The following is a 17,582-nucleotide window of genomic DNA, read 5'->3' as shown; positions in this document are numbered from 1 at the left end:
TGGCATAGGCCTGATCCAATTGGTGACTTTCCATGGGTTCTTCCCACTGGAGTCCCCCATTATACTATGAGCCCTCAACCCACTTATATAGATTTCTAAGTGAGGTGCCCTTCACATAAAGATCACATAAAGTCGATTTACAAAGGGGCATTAACTTACGACTAACTAATACTCAGTCAGTGTTATCAATCCGTTATCACTGACACTATTCAGCATTAGCCTAGCCTCATTAAAACTAAATCAGTTAAGTCTTTTGGGGACAACATCTTCATACACAAATTTGCACCGACGATAATTGAGTGAGTTGGAACGCCTTAGCATATAGCCTATGCTATGCATGGTGGGGTTGCTGGTCTAATTGTGAAGAGACTTTTACGAAGTCAAGCACTCACTTAAAAAAGAAAAAAAGAAAAAGGGAAGAGACTTCTATTAAGTATGAGAAAAGCATACCTTAGTCACATGGAACGTGAAATGGGAATGGGGAACGGGAACGGGAAAGGCCAGGAATGGCCATTCCTTGTGACTAGATAGCCACGTGGAATGGGAACTGGAACGGAAAGAAGCTACCATTCCCGGTGTTCCTAAGTCCGAAAATGAATATTCCCTTTGACTATGAAGCATACAACAATCACGGCTATAAGCCGGAATAGAATCACCCCAATATGTAAGGTGATCTCAACCATTGAGGAGCATCATGGTGCCATGAAAGACTTGTGGGACTAGAGGAAAAGAAAATGCCATGGTCCCACTCTGGCATAAATACAATGTGCTTTGCCTCCACGGAACGAGAGGACCCTTGAATACGAGCCCATGTAGCCATGTGAGTATGGATGATATCACCCCATATAGTACTAATGCATTGAGACTCAAAAATCTGGACACCCTCAAATTTTTATTTTATTTTTATTCTATCAAGTATGAAAAAAGCATACAACAATCACAGCTATAAGCCGGAATAGAATAGAATCACCCCAATATGTAAGGTGATCTCAACCATTGAGGAGCATCATGGTGCCATAAGAAAAAATCCTTCCAAGGCTCGGTGCTTGGTAGGAAACCGCTAACCAGAAGTTTGCAAAGCAAATCCCTACATTGAACATCCGGATCAATAATATTCAACCCCCCCCCCCCCCCCCCCCCCCCCCCTCTTTTCGTCTGGGGGCTGAATAACTATAAGCCAAGCTACCCTGGCATGTGTGTCTTGTGGTGCCATCCAAACCCGACCAAAGAAAATTATGTATCAACCTTTGCAGTTGACCAATGCACGCACGAGAGAAGCACCAACAAGAGGCAATAAACCAAGCCGAAGCAAGCAATACCCGATTAGCCACAAGCTTCTTCTGAATACTCAAAAGTACCGGAGCAAAGTGCTATGCAGGAGAAATATCAACCCCAACTTGGCATCCCAAGTATCTGGCAGTGCATCCTCTGCTGATTGAAGTAAAACCAAGCTTTGCACCCCAAGAAACTCTCAGTGAGTCACTAATCCAAAAACTGATAGATTTGTGCCAATTAATGAGGGTCCTTGCTGCCAAACAAAACTCTTCTAGTGCCACATGGAAGGAATATAGACATATGTGTGAGGCCTCCACGGCCTCCCAAAACGAGAAAATGTTATCAAAGATGCTCCTTCCGTGTAAGAATTCTTTCTGAGTATCATGAATGACATCATGCAAAATTGGCTGCAATCTAATGCTCACTACCTTAGCAAGTATCTTATATGCAGTAAGGTGATAGGTCTCCATTGCCCAATCACGGTCTTATCCCCACTCTTAGGGATAAGGAAGATAAGCCCCTCACTGAGAGAAGAAGGCATAGAACCTGTGTCCCACATCTCCTAGAGAACTAATGTGATCTCTGCCCCAATCTCATCCCAAAAAGTAATGAAGAAAATAGGGGAAGGACCATCCTCCTCTGGACACTTACCATGAAGTAAGGCATGAAGAGCATGACTGAACTCCTGCATAGAAAAAGGGGCATCAAGAATGACACACATCTCCTCAGTAATCAAATGTTGCAATGCATTCCAAACCTTCCTGTGTGTCTATGTCTCAAAGAAGAATGAGGCTCAGCACTAAGAAGCTGGCGATAGAAATCAATGGCAATCCGTCTAACCATAAGAGGATATGAATGAAGAGTGCCATGTGAATCCTACAGTTGCCTGACACTATCTCTGGAATTAAATGGGCCGTGACTAGCAAAGAAGTGTTTGTCGCATCCTCCATCCATTTGTGTTCTAAAAGGATTCTTGAGCATGGTAGCAATACTCCGCATGTTGCTCAAGAGAGTGATGAAGCTGTACCCTAATAGTACATACAGAGTCGGCAACCCAGTGAGGATGAGGATGTTTCTCATGCTCTCTCTGTAAGGCAACCTGTCTACATCTAATAGCCCTTTCTAAGTCCAAGGCCTACTGCCTCTTAGAAAGAGCACCCATGTGATAAAAGTTGCTGACATCATGGAGGCCGGCGAGAAATCATGAGATCTCCAAATATCAACCATTTGACGTGATAGCTCTGCATCTGAGAACAAATGATCAGTTATAAGTACATGAGGTGCTAATCCATGGCGACTCGAATCTCTAATCCATAAAACCACTAGACAATGATCTGATTTTGAAGTGTCTTTTGCAATAAAAGTATGGCCCTCTCAGTCAAGCACCCAATCATTCACATAAAACCGGTCTAACCATGCATAAATACATCCTGCATCCCATTAGACCATGAATAAAGAAGAGTGGATGGTCTCCTCGGAATGTCATTCTCATGCCAACAATCTCTGCCATGGATGGAGAGTATAAACCTCTCGCAAGATGCTTTCTCAAGAGGATGCACCAAGCTCCTTTTTTATCCATTGGTATCTCGACCATGTTAAAATCCCCACCAATAATCCAATGGTCAGTATGAGGCATCAACGTAGTGAGAGATTAAGGAAATACTCTCACCTCTATGGGTAGGAGTATAGAGGTTAAGAATACCAATGCGTGTAACACCCTGCATAAGAAGGATCCACTGCGCTCTTGGAGGTAAAATGACACCATATCCAATGATGCAAGGCAAAACCACAGCTGAAATAGAAATACAAACTCCACCTTTGGTACCAGTGGTTGACGACCAAAGGTGTGTCCCAAAAGAAGCTTGCCTAATCTCCCACAATGGCTAGCATCCAATTTATGCTCTTGCAAGAGCAATACATCCATAGGTGCACCTGTAACTCCACTATGAAGCTGAGTCTTGACAATCTGTTTCTGCTAACGCGGAAAAAAACCCCCAAGATCCTGAATGTTCCATGAGATAATTCTCATAAGGACTTAGTGTAGGAACGACCAGATCTCGTGGTCGACGAAGGATCCCCTTTAGAGACGGAGGTATGTCTTGCATAGGTAAGGGAGGGAAAATCTGACGATGAAAACCTTGCCTCTCATTCCCACTACGAGGAATAGCCAGGGGTGGTCCTCAAAACTGGAGAGGTACCATGATAATGCAACTGTGCAACGTCATCCTCGAGGATGCAATCATCGTGTATCTGTAATGTTACATCCGCTTGCGAGGAATCCAAATCCTGTGCTTGCAGAGCCTCATCCTCCAAGGAAGGATCCACATCCTGTGAGGCAAGAGCTGCAAAAGGGTTGGGGTGCTCCTCTTGTAAGAAATATGAAAGCAAGAGCAAAACTAGAAATAAAACAAAAACAAATGAAATACAAGAGTTACCTTGAGATGAGTGTAGACAAGACACAAGATTGATACTTTCATTGATGTGACACCTACAATATATAGGTGAGAAGTACAAGATTGAGTAGACTGACTTATGGGATAAATGTAGAGGTGCCACATGGCACTAGATTCAAGACACAAAGACTTAAGTGAAACTAGACTAGAAATAGTACACCTAGTGTGCACTTATTTCCAACACCCTCCTTAAGTGGACACTAGGAGGAAGACAAAAAAAGACAAGACTAGAAGATAGACATAAAGACTGATAGACTGAGAGACAAGACATGAGAGACAAAAAAATCCTGAGACACCCCTCCTCAAGTGATATCCTCATATGGGTCCACAAGGGTAGGGACAAGATGGATCTAAAACAAGACACAGTCAGATTGATAGACAGATAGACAGACAACAGATAGATAGACAGACAAGACTAGATAGACAGAAGACTGACTGTAGACAAACAGATGGACCTTGAAGACATCCCTCCTCAAGGGCAATCTCTGCCTCTCAAGTAGGGACAAGAGAGAGGTCCTAAAGCAGAATGAGTAAGACATAGACCCCTTGACCTACATCATCGGTGGTCAAAGTGGTAGACAAGAAAGGTGAAGTAATCAGAAAGCCCATTCCTCATCATGTGAGGATTGAACAGCAAGATCTGCTGATGTAGATGCTGCAGCAACATGGGCTGAGGTAGATACAGGGGCTGATGTAGAGGTTTTAGAGTAGCAGTCCTTTTCCCGGTGATTATCACGGCCACAAATGGTGCATGGATGAGCCTTGAAGTAGTCCTTCTCCAAATGATTAGTTTTTCCACAATGGGTGCAAGGCTTTCTTACCTTAGATCCTCCTTTGTTTGCTAAAAATGCAGTGTCAGTTACCTTTTGTTGTTTTGTTCTTTCCTCTTCTTGGAGAGCATTGATGATACCTTCAAGAGTAGGATTATTGTGATACTTGAAGGTAGTGACAAGAGTAGCATAGGTTTCAGGTAAGCTTTTGAGAAGCACAGCAATAGCAATATCTTCGGAGATGGGGGACTTCACTGAAGCAAGCTGAACCATAAGACTGCGAAAATAATTGACATGAGAGGCTATAGTAGCTCCCTCCTGCATATATAGATCAAAGAATGAGATCATAAGTGCAATCTTAGAGTTTTTAGAACGAGGTCCAAAAAGGGTATCCAAAGTGATCCATGCTCGAGAAGCAGACTGTATGTCGGAGATGTGATGAATGTAATCATCGCCAAGACCGAGCAGGATGATAGCATAGGCTTTGTCATTCTTGGCAGTGGGAGCATAAGTGATAACTTGCTCAATGTCTGAATCTTCGGGAGCAGCATGGTGAACAACGTCCCAAAGACCTTCTTTCATAAGATGGCACTTGATTTTGATTTGCCAAGTATGAAAGTTGGAGCCATTGAATTTGTCGATAGACATGAGAGAATGAGTAGAAGAGGCCATGTGGGAAGGTCTTACCTCTTGCTAAAATGCAAGGGCAGTGTCTATTCCCTTACAAGATTGCAGAAATGAATGAAAAAGAGATCCAAACTGTTTTTAGAAGCCGGCTCTCTCACCACTTGTCAAGGCCATAGCATGTGACAGCCCATCGAAGCATGAGGAACTAGCAGTTTGCAGATATGAGGAAAGGACTGACCAGCAAACTGAAGGAGACAATGTAGCATGTACCTTGTAGATTCTTCAAGAGGAAGTGATGGCAGAACTGAACTGCCTTTAGATGATGCGTAGCCTGTAGATGAAGAAACACCGCTTCCAGCAGATAGACGTAGGCTGCAGGTATGGAGTGATGCGCAGCCTGTAGAGGGTGAAGCGCAGGCAGCAGCAACTGTAAACAGGCCAACGCAGGCAGCAAAAACTGGCGCAGAAAATGGCGGGCAGAACTTGAGCACGATGGAGAGGATAACGAGCGACGAGGCAAGGTAGAAGAGAATCAGGGCAGCATCAAGCTAGAAATGAACTAGGAAAGGCTGGCTCTGATACCATGTAAGAAATATGAAAGCAAGAGCAAAACTAGAAATAAAACAAGAACAAATGAAATACAAGAGTTACCTTGAGATGAGTGTAGACAAGACACAAGATTGATACTTTCATTGATGTGACACCTACAATATATAGGTGAGAAGTACAAGATTGAGTAGACTGACTTATGGGATAAATGTAGAGGTGCCACATGGCACTAGACTCAAGACACAAAGACTTAAGTGAAACTAGACTAGAAATAGTACACCTAGTGTGCACTTATTTCCAACACCTCTAAGTGTGCGGGTAAGGGGGTAGGTACGGGGGTCTGAGGGCGCTTGCCATCTCTAAACACAACCCAACACTGTGTGGTCTATTGGGACATAGGTGCAACTGGAGTCTGGGTAGCTCTAGGAGGCATCTGCTGGGTAAGACCACACCGCCTCCTAGCGTGGCCTCTCGATTTGGGACAATCTGTAGCAGTGTGGCCCTGACGATGACAAATCTGACATTCGTCAGTTTTGCTTGCAATCTTCGTCTCCTGTGACAGAAATGAGAGCCATTGATAGGTTTTTTAGTGTCTAGAACCTAGTGCCAAGACATGTGCCTGACCAAAACCCGGAACTGAGAATAAGCCCATTGAGTATGATTAGAACCATAGAAATAAGCGGCTGTTGCATGGCAACCTAAAAAAGAAGTAGTTGCTAGATTTAGTTCAGAAAAGGAGAGGCTAGGAGTTGAGTTGGTGATTGTGCTTTTTTTAAGAAAAGGTGGAGCTTTTGCATGCAGGGGAGAGGGGACAGCCGAAAATAGGGGTGAAGAGCCAAGGTTTGGAAGAAGCTTTGAAAAGTGCTTGTGAGAACAGTGTTGTTTGTGGAAGAAGGTGTGGGAGTAGTGTGAGGAGGCTTGGGTTTGTCTAGAGCAGAGGGTGCAAAAGGATGCAGATCTTTTAGGATGGTTGAGGTGCCTTAGGATCTCTGGGAGTGCAGCTTTGTTCGAACTTGGATCAATCCAATGCTTTGCTTAATCATTCCTTTTTGTGACTAAAGACACAGACCTGCAGAAAGTGGATGTAGATTCCATTGATGTTGATCTCTTTTGTTTTTTTTTTTCCGAGAAAAGATCCTTTCATTAGTTATAAAAAACGCCCGTAGGGCTACAAAAAAATCCTCTCCTGCTCACAAGAAAAACAAAGCAGAGAACAAAGCAAGGCAGCCTGGGAGACTCTCCCTAGGTGCTGAAAAGTACAAGTATCAGTACAAAGAACTGAGGGGCTATATCATACAATAGGAGGGGGAAAAATCAAACAGGTGGCCTGTAATGCCAACGGGGGGACCCCGCGTGTGGGGTATAGAAGGGGCCGCTGCGCCAGGTGGTGTGAAAGCCTGGCGCCGTAAGATCGCCTCATCCGAGTCGCCCCGGATGCGGTCATACTATACTCGCAAGGTGTGGATCAACTCCTGCCAAATCCCCCGAACAGTCTCTGCTGGTGGCTCTAGTCTCCCCTCAAAGGCCCTGAAACACCGGGCCCTCCAGGTGAACCAGATGGTGAGGCTGCTGAGGAGCTCCCATCGTAGATCCCTCTCCTGTGTCCAGCTGGCGGATGAGAAATCCGATGAAGGAACAAGGCGAGGCTGGCCCCTAATGAATCTGATGGCCTGGTTGTCCTGCTCCGTCTCATAGCCCATAGCAGGCCCTGATGAAGTCGACCAAGCAGCGGCACCCCACGTATACATACCCTCTGGAGAGAGGGGGGCCAGAATACGCAGCATCTGTAGCCAAATCTGCTGCGCCTGAGGGCAGTCCCATAGGCAATGTCTCTGTGTCTCCATAGGGTGGCCGCATCGGACGCAGGCTGCCGGAAGACAGCCCAGAGCCGGGCCCAAAAATCCTCCAGGAACTCCTGTGAGAGTCCCTGTAGCCGCTAGTGCCCCGCTGCAGCTGGAGAGACCATCCTCCTCGCCGTCAAAATATTCCGCCCCAACTGAACAGTATACTGAAAAAAGGTAATCTTTGTGGCCTCAAGGGATGCATAAGGATCATGCCACTCGTACTCACCAGGGTCCCACTAGAGCCGGGCCAAGGGACGCGCTGCATATGCCCATATGCGCCAATCCGGGAGCACATCTGCAGGGTCTGGGTCAATATGCCACTTCCGAGAAGCGGCGGCCACTACCCGTATCCTCTGAAAGGTGCACTCTGCAACCAAAGGCGACTCCACCTCCACTCTCTGAAGTCTGCCCTCATCCTGAATCTCATAGTAGAGGCATCTGCCATCCTTAGTGCAAGCTCTGACAGCAATCAGGATCTCCAACTGTGTAAAGGCTCCCATCCACCGTGGGGCCACTAGCTCGATAGGCGTGAACCACTCCTCTGTGGTGAGTGCCTCCTGAATGTCATCCCTCATAATCAACCCCCCTCTGAAGTGACTCAGCCTCTCCACCTGGATCTCCTGTGGGAGACTGCAAAAGGCTTGCCAGTCTCCAAAGCTACGTGCTGGGCCTGCCGCCAAAGGTCCCCAGGCTAGGCGAGGCCGAGAACCCAGCATATGACCCTGCTCTGTGCGAACCGCTGGGCTCTAGATGAGCGGCTGTCTGGCCCGCTCCTCAACACAAGAAGGAGGTCCCCGGTCTCAGCAGCTTCCAAGCTCTCAGGATGCTCAAGGCAAATCTGTCCTCCCATACTCTACTGAGGCCTGTCCTCCTCATTTCTATGAAGATCCATTGAATCTCTGGTGCCCAAGTGCCCCCTGCTGGGGGAGCCCGAGCCTGCAGCCGCTGCAAGAGAAGCTCTTTCCAAGGCTCAGCGCCTGGAAGCAGCCCCCGAACAATAAGCTTCCCCAATAAGGCTCTACTCTGATCGACTGGATCTATAATGCCCAAGTCTCCCTGAGCCAGCGGAAGTGTAATAACTGCCCATGCAACCTTTGCCCGGGCTGGCTGACCGTCCCGCCCACACCAAAGAAAGTTCCTGATCAGCCTCTGTACCTGGCTGATGCAAGAGCTCGAGAAGATCCAGCAAGACGTAATGTACCACATGGTCGCTAACAGCACCTGATTTGCCACCACCACCCTCCCAGCCAAGGATAGTCGAGCTGTACTCCAATACAAAAGCTTCTTCTGAATGCTCAGAAGAAGCGGGGCAATCTGCTGCTCAGGTGACAAATCTAGTCCAATCTGGCATCCCAAATACCGCACTGCTGTGCCAGGAGGAATCCATCTAAAACCGGTGTCCGGGCTCCATGCCGGAGTGGGAGCGCTACTGATCCAAAAGTCCACTGTCTTGCGCCAATTGATCAATGCTCCCGAAGCTGCACTAAAAACCTGGAGCGAGTGCTCCGCCCAAAGAAGATTGGCCTCCTGGCCATGCAAAAATAAGCCCGTGTCGTCAGCAAACTCAGCATCGAGCAGGTCCTCCCCCCGGACTGGGAGCTGGAGTCCTCTCAAACCAACCTCCTCTGCCGTCAAATACATGCTCATAGCCTCTGCAAAGAAGAGAAAAAGAAAAGGGGCGAGGGGACACCCCTGACGGACTGATCTGGTCAGCTCAAAACTCGGCCCGTGTCCTCCTGCAATCAACACCTGGCTACGAGCTGTGGAATACAGAGCCGCCACCCCTCTAATCCAACCTGGCTCAAAGCCCAGGCGAAGCATAGTGCCCTCTAAGAAACCCCAATCGACTCTATCGTATGCCTTCTCAAAATCGAGAAGCATCACGACCAAGTCCTCACCAAGAAATCTAGCTCGGGCCGTCGCCTCCCAGAAGGTGAAAATGTTGTCAAGGATACTACGCTCCTTGACGAATCCTGTCTGGGTAGCATGAATCAACTCCCCCAGGAAGGGCTGGATCCTCAAACTCAAGGCCTTTGCTAAGACCTTGTAGACAGTATTGAGGATCGTAATAGGTCTCCAATGCCGAATATCATTTGATACTCCCTCCCCCTTGGGGATTCCTCTCTTTTGTTTGAAACCCATGTCTTAGGGTTGTTGAGATTGGATCAATTCCATCTATATGCAAAAGGCTTGAGTGTGAATTTGAATCCTCAGAGTTGGATTGATGAGTTTTCATGCTTAAGTATTATATTTGTGTTGTTTTGATGGAATTTGTTGAGAGGAATCAATTGTGAGTGAAAGTCTCTGTGAGTACAGAATCTGAAGTGAGTGAGATAGCTTTAATTTTGAGTTAGTAGTGTCTGACACTGTTAGTTGAAGTCAGCTACGCATCGGGGGAGATCAGCTGGAGGTGTAGAAGGGTAGATATGATCCTTTTGCGTTGAACGGAAGTGGTTCTGGGTTTGGTCTAATAGTCAGAGGACTATTAGTAGCAGTCTCTAGTGAAGAGATCTCATTTAGATTTGGGTCAGCAGAATTAGATTGGGTCAGATTTGAGTCAGTAGGAAGCTGGGAGTGCTGACAGATCCAATGAGGTTTTGAGGCAAGGTATTTGGAGGTTGCTGATGCTAGAGGACATTTTAGGAGCTTGGAGGACATGTATCTGATTGGGGTCAGCAACATGTAGCTGATTTAGGTTACAGTCAGTAACCAATCAGTTGGGTGTTAGTTGAGAGCTTTTTTGGTCAGCTGGTTGTCAGAGGAAGTTAGCTGAGGAGTTAGGAGTGAAGATCAGAGCTGTGGGAGGTCAGGTCTGACTTCGGAGGACAATTGGAGGAATCAATTGGGTCAGCTAGAGACAATCAAATTGTCAAAGATAAAGGCATTAAGGAGGGAGATCTAGGTCTCAGGTACAACAATAGGCTAGATAATACCTTCTGGACTAAGTTTCAGATCAAATGGGAGGGCCCCTTCAAGGTAGTGCATGCATATGAGAATGGTACCTATCAGTTGGCTGATTTGGATGATCAGTGGCACTCCAAGAGAGTGAATGGCTATAGGCTCAAGCCATACTGGTGCAGGATCATGACTATCCAGAAGGATTCAGTGGTGATAGACACCAATTTGCATGCTGATGGAGATCTTCCAGCAGATTCCAACTGATTCTGAAGATACTTCTTGGGACTTGGATCTATTCTTCCTTGAGGACCGCCTTGGTGAGCCAGCAGGATGTGGTTGAGCATGAATGCTCTAACCAAGGGGAGTTGGGCAAATAATGATAGGTTTTTTAGTGTCCAAACCCTAGTGCCAAGACATGTGCCTGCCCAAAACTCGGAACTGAGAATAAGCCCATTGGATATGATTAGAACCATAGAAATAAGCAGCTTTTGCATGGCCACCTAAAAAAGAAGTAGCTGTTGCCATTTCAGTTAAGAAAAGGAGCCGATTTGGTGATTGTGCTTTTTTTAAAGAAAAGGAGGAGCTTTTGCATGCAGGGGAGAGGGGACAACCGAAAAACAGGGGTGAAGAGCCAAGGTTTGAAGGAAGCTCTAAAAAAAGCTTGTGAGAACAGGGTTGTTTGTGGACGAAGGTGCAAGAGTAGTGTGAGCAGGCTTGGATTTGTCTAGAGCAGAGGGTGCAAAAGGAAGCAGAGGATCTTTTAGGATGGTTGAGGTGCCTTAGGATCTCTGGGAGTGCAGCTTTGTTCGAACTTGGATCAATCCAATGCTTTGCTCAATTATTCCTTTTTGTGACTAAAGATAGAGACCTGCAGAAAGTGGCTGTAGATTCCATTGATGCTGATACCTGTGAAAAAGAAGGCAAAGGTTTGAAGAGTTGTTGCTGGGATATATTTATGGAGGATCCCTCAGGCTTTTGGTGCTTCCTCTCTTTTGTTTGAAACCCATGTCTTAGGGTTGTTGAGATTGGTTCAATTCCATCTATATGCAAAAGGCTTGAGTGTGAATTTGAATCCTCAGAGTTGGATTAATGAGTTTTCATGCTTAAGTATTATATTTGTGTTTTCTTGATGGAATTTGTTGAGAGGAATCAATTGTGAGTGAAAGTCTCTGTGAGTACAGAATCTGAAGTGAGTGAGATAGCTTTAATTTTGAGTCGGCAGTGTCAGCTGCGCATCAGGGGAGATCAGCTGGAGGTGTAGAAGGGTAGATATGATCCTTTTGGGTTGAAGGGAAGTGGTTCTTGGTTTGGTCTGACAATCAAATTGATTTGTGGGCTGAAAGTCTAACAGAGTCAGTAGACAGGCAGCTGCTGTTAGTTTTGAGTCTGTTGTGTTGAATCTTTGTGGGATTAGAGGTATTTGAGGGTGTGGAAGTGTTAGAGGACACTGGAGTGGAGAGATCTCATTCAGATTTGGGTCAGCATAATTAGATTGGATCAAATTTGAGTCAACAGGAAGTCAACTGGGGAGTGCTGACAGGTCCAATGAGGTTCTGAGGTAAGGTATTTGGAGGTTGCTGATGCTGAAGGAAATTTTAGGAGCTTGGAGGACATGTATCTGAATGGGGTCAGCAACAACAGGTATTGGATTCAAGTTACAGTCAGCAGCTGATCAAGTGGGTGTCAGCTGAGAGCTTTTTGGGTCAGCTGGTTGTGAGAGGAAGTCAGTTGAGGAGTTAGGAGTGAAGATCAGAGTTGTGGGAGGTCAGGTCTGACTTGGGAGGATAATTGGAGAAATCAGTTAAGTCAACTAGAGAGGGTTCAGGTGATATACAGGCCATTTCCCATGACCATCACATGTTTTGGGACAGAGTGTGTCTATGATATGTGTTTTGCTGGTGTTTTGGTGCTAACATAGTGTCCTTCCTACGGTGGTGTGTTGGGACGAGCTTTATAGGCAGATTCCCTCGACGCATCACCATCAGGCGTCTGAAGCATGATATAATCGTTAGTAATCGATCCATGCAGTGGTGACAACAAAAGCTGAGGTGGGAGAGCCTGGAAGGGCTGGTACCTCTAAAACCTGGCCTAAGGATGCCCCTATGGAAGCTAAGAGCTTCCAATAAGACCGAGGAAGAGTAGGGAACCGCAATGAGACCAGGGTAAGCCGATGATCCTCCACCACTGGATCAAATCCCACTTGGTACTGAAAGAAGAAAATCTTCCTGGGGCCAAGAGGAAAGGGGATGCTAGCCGACACCTAAGAACTAGCTTCCGAAGAAAGAAAGTCCACCTGGAAGAAGCCTCGACCAAGTACACACGTCTCTTGCAAAAAATTGATGATTCTCTTGGCTTGTGGGGGGGAAGAAGGATTGGCTATGGTGGAAGCCATAAGACCAATCAATGGTGGGTGCCCGACTTGAATCCAAATAGAAACAATTGCTGAAAGGAAAAGCAGAGGGCAGAGATGGAGGCGGGGGGGGGGGGGGGGGGAGTGCGGGAAGGAGGCGGCGGGGGGTAGAAGAGAAGGTAGGGGAGGAGGCAGGGCCAGCAACACGGGTAGAGGAGGCGGCGGGGGGCAGAAACGGGGGAAATGGAGAAGGCGGGAGCAAATGCGAGGGAAGAGGAGGAGGCGGGGGCAGAGGAGGAGGTGGGGGGCTGTCACGTAGGCTGTAACGCCTATGAGGGACCGACGGCAGACCACACACTATATAGCCTGGGGGATGAGGGGCAATCCTTATTCTTCCTCTATGGCTGGGTGGTGAGCCAGAGGCCGTCCCCTTCTGTGGTAACGCCTGTAGCGGTGTTACGGATATCTAACATTGGTATCAGAGCGTGGTTCGATGGGGTCGTCAGGGTCCGCGCGTGACCGGGGGACTGGAGCCCACTCAATGGTTTTCAACCATTCATCTCCTCATCCTTATCTCCACAATGGAGTGTGTGGAGGGAGGCGGCCAAGCCATTTTTGAAGGGAAGAACTCTCTCTCCCCGTCACACACAACAAGCAAAACGCAGGCTTTTTTTTCTCTCGGATCGGAGCATCCCGGAGAAGCGGCGCTGTCTGGAGGCTCGCAGCGCAACACAAATCGACAGACGACCGTAAAGGGGGGTGACTATTCTCTCTCCACCACTGCTCATTTTATTAGCGTTTTTTTTATAGTAATTTCCGAGTTCTCGCATTGTTTTTTGCAAGAATTAAAAATGTCTGCTAGGCGTAGTGTGTCCCCACCACCTTCTACTTCTTTAGGTTTTCAAGTCTCTTGTCCTCGGTCGCGGGTTTGACCCCGACCGAATTGTCAGGCCATACACACCCGACCGTTGTTCGGTCCGGAGTGCGCTCGTCGATCACGCGTGATCCGCCAACGCCCTCCTCGTCTATTGACCCCGCCTTAGGACCCAGCGAGCCCGCAGCGGCCGCATTGGCAGATGATCCCTTTCTGGCCGATGAGCCAGAGGACATGAACACCGACGTCGCCGGGGGGACTGAGGAGGACCTCTTGGAGTACGACGACGATGATTATGACCTATTGGACCTTGTTGATGTCCTGAAAGAGACGGAGCTCTCTAGTGGACTGTTTAGATATCTTAATGCCAAACTGAACAATATGGGTAAAGTCCAGGCTGATTTAGTCACGATGCTACAGAGCATCGCCACACGGTTAGATGCACTGACAGCCGCCTCGGCTAGTACTCTGACTCCTCGTGGTAGCCGAGCTCCTGCGGCACGGGTGAGCGTAGCCTCGCCAGTGGTTGCAGGAGTACAGGCCGATGCGACTGCGGGGCCGTCTGTAGCGAGACAGCCTCGTCGTTATTAAAAGACTTAAAATCGCCTAGTTTTGGTGGCGAGGAGAAGGAGAGAAACAAAGACTCGGTCAATATGTTTCTAGCGAAGTGGTCAGATTTGCACGCGCTGCGACAGCAGCCTAGCCGTATACAGCCCGTAGAGGCTAGCCTCTCATTAACCGGCAAAGCGTATAAGTGGTGGATGAGTTTGACAACTCGTCCTGCCACTTGGACGGAGTTTAAAACGATGTTTCGAAAAGAATTTTTACCTGTTAATGAGGCAGAGAGAAGCTGGGAGTTATGGGATAAGTGCTCGATGGAGAACAAATCCCTAACTCAGTACATCTCAGACTATAGGGAGATAGTACTCAAGCTAAAGGGAATCGATGCATTCCAAACATTGCGAGGCTTTAAGAGGGGCCTCAAAGATGATTACCTTGAGTACGTAGAGCCCTTACAGCCTAAAGACTTAGCAGAGGCAATTAAATATGCGCAGATATTTGATGACATCAAGCGCCGTAGTGCGCGTGGTGGTTCTAGCAGGGCGGAGGGTAGTGAAAAGAGGAGGTCAGGCCTCAAAAGAAAAGGGTTCCGCAGTGATAAACAAGGGGATAGGACGGACCAGGAAGGACAGGGTGGTCATTGGTCTAAAAAACTGCGACCATCCAAGAAGAAAAGAGACAGCGAAATCCAAAAGAAAGAGCAGTATATTAAAGCGCGAAAGGAAAATCGCTGCTTTAATTGCAATGAAGTAGGGCACACGAAGGCTGAGTGTCCAAAGCCTAAAGCCAGCACGAGTGGCAACGAGCCCAAAAAAGATGGTAAATCTTCTAGGCAGTTGCATACAGTGCAGAGACTCCCTCTCAGTTCCGCAGAGTTCAGAGAGGTGACAGTGTGTCATTGTGATGAGCATCACGCTTGTTCAGTGACACCAGCGATGTGGCAGCCTACTGTAGGTCTGCATGACATGGTGCGCATGTATGGCACCATAGGTGGCCGTAGAGTCACAGTTTTTATTGATGATGGAGCTAGCCACAACTTCTTGAACTACTCATTAGTCAAGAAGTTGGGGTTGACTGAGACCCGGAGTGATCATGAGTACTGTTGGCCTAGCCAACGGATATGACAAAACGGTATGGAATACCGTAGTATTGGGGGTCCCATTATCTATGCAGGACTACGAGGCTCCGCTTGCCTTTAAGGTCATGCACTTAGCCAGAGCAGACGTATATCTAGGCAGGGAGTGGTTGTATGGCTTGGGCCCTAGTCTAGCTCGGAATTACTTACATAATACGCTATGTTTTGAGCACGGAGGTAGAGTCATTACCCTGCAGGGCGACCGTACTGTCCCTGCCACACCACTTATTTCCTCCATGGAGCTGTGTACAGCGGTCCGCAGAGACCAGATAGCAGAGGTATATGCTTGTTACCCTCTTTTGAATTCTATTTCCGTAGATGAAACGATAAATGATGTTTGCGTAGACAAACAAGGAAAACAAAATAACCTTGGACGAGACCCACTGTTTGAAAACCCTGTTTGGCATGCATGTGATTCAAACAAGAAAAAATCCAAGGTGAATGAGACATTAAAGAAAAAGTACGTAGATACTTTAATGAATTTATTAGAGGAATTTCAGGATGTTTTTCCTGATGATTTACGAGATGGTTTACCACCATCTAGAGAAGTAGACCATGGCATCGAAGTTATGCCAGGATCAAAACCTATAAGCAAACATGCTTATAGATTAAGCCACTCCGAGGCACAGGAGGTGGAAAAACAATTGACATAATATTTGAACAAAGGCTTCATTCAGCCTAGTTCAAGTCCGTGGGCATCGCCTATTCTTCTGGTAAAGAAGAAAGACGGATCTATGCGGATGTGCATAGACTATAGGGCTCTTAATCAGATAACGATTAAGAACAAGTATCCAATGCCACGCATGGATGAGTTGTTTGATCAACTCTATGGATCTAGATACTTCACAAAAATAGACCTGAGATCTGGGTATCATCAGGTTAGAATAAAAGCAGAAGATGTTGCGAAGACAGCATTTAGGACCCGTTTCGGGCATTTTGAAATTTTGGTTATGCCATTTAGGCTAACCAATGCTCCAGCGACGTTTATGACGTTGATGGATAGCATTTTACGTCCATATCTGGGAAAATTCGTAGTAGTTTTCCTAGATGATATTCTTGTGTACAGTAAGACACATAAAGAACACATAGAGCATTTGCGTCTAGTGTTCGAGTTGTTGCGAGAGCACAAATTATTTGCAAAGAAGAGCAAATGTGAATTTTTTGAAACAGAAATTTACTACCTTGGCCATATTATATCCGCCGATGGTACGCGCATGGAGCCAGAAAAAGTAGAGGCTATTCTTAAATGGCCAGCGCCGAAGAATCTCGAGGAACTGCAGATTTTTCTTGGCATGTCGGGGTTCTATCGACAGTATGTAAAGGACTATGCGAAGATCGCAGTCCCGTTGACTGACCAGTTTACGGTCAAAAACTAAAAACATTAGTTGGGGGGACGCCCAACAGAAAAGCTTTGATAAGCTCAAGGTGACCGTAGCAGCTGCACCTATTTTGACTATTGTCGATCCAAATGAGCCGTTTGTTTTGGAAACAGACGCTAGTAATGAGGCCATTGGGGCCGTACTTATGCAAACGGGACGCCCAATTGCATTTGAGAGTAAAAAGTTAGATCGTGCGCAGCGTAACTACTCGGCTTACGAGCGAGAGTTACTAGCGATAGTTCGTGCACTGAAAAAGTGGAGACACTATTTATATGATGCTACTTTTGAGGTCCGGACGGACCATGAAAGTCTGAAATGGCTTTCAAGTCAAAATGAACTGAAGGGTAGAAAAGCTTGGTGGGCGGAGATTCTATAGGAGTTTGACCTTCAGATACGTTACGAGAAAGGTAAGTATAACGTGGTGACAGATACATTTAGTCGCATGCCACAGATTAATGAACTTAGTTTCACAGTCTTCAAGAATGATTTCTTGGAGTCACTACGTGGTTTATGTGAGCACGATCCATCTTTTACAGAGGTCTGGCGCGCTGTACGCGTACGCACTTCTTCACAGACGCGACCACCTCCCTCGTTGGCACAGATTGCTAGTCCGGAGAGACTGGCCGAAGGTGCAACGAGAAGGGAAGCGAGAGTTAGTCCGGAGAGACTAGCCGTGTCTTCTGGGTATAGTTTGGAGCCGGAGAGCTCTGACGTAGGCCCTTCATCACCTTTGACTGCCACGGCTTCAAGGGGAGTGATAAACTTCGTCGGGGGGAGAAATATGCTAATTACTCCATTGACGACGGGTACTTACTCTACAAGGGTAGAGTATGTGTACCAACTATTGGTGACTTTCGGGCCCACATT

At 46.9% G+C, this 17,582-nt stretch overlaps 1 protein-coding gene across 1 annotated transcript in view; it reads left to right on the top strand.

The window, feature by feature from the left end:
* Positions 1-17,582, top strand: part of LOC147632168 (uncharacterized) — a 149,753-nt gene that overhangs the window by 51,399 nt on the left and 80,772 nt on the right. The window lies entirely within an intron of this gene.

This window comes from Cibotium barometz, chromosome 14, assembly GCF_041138505.1.
Source record: "Cibotium barometz isolate CiBa-2024 chromosome 14, ASM4113850v1, whole genome shotgun sequence".
Classification (NCBI taxonomy): domain Eukaryota; kingdom Viridiplantae; phylum Streptophyta; class Polypodiopsida; order Cyatheales; family Cibotiaceae; genus Cibotium; species Cibotium barometz.
The sequence above is the reverse complement of the archived record's forward strand: the minus strand, read 5'-3'. Positions and strand labels throughout refer to the sequence as shown.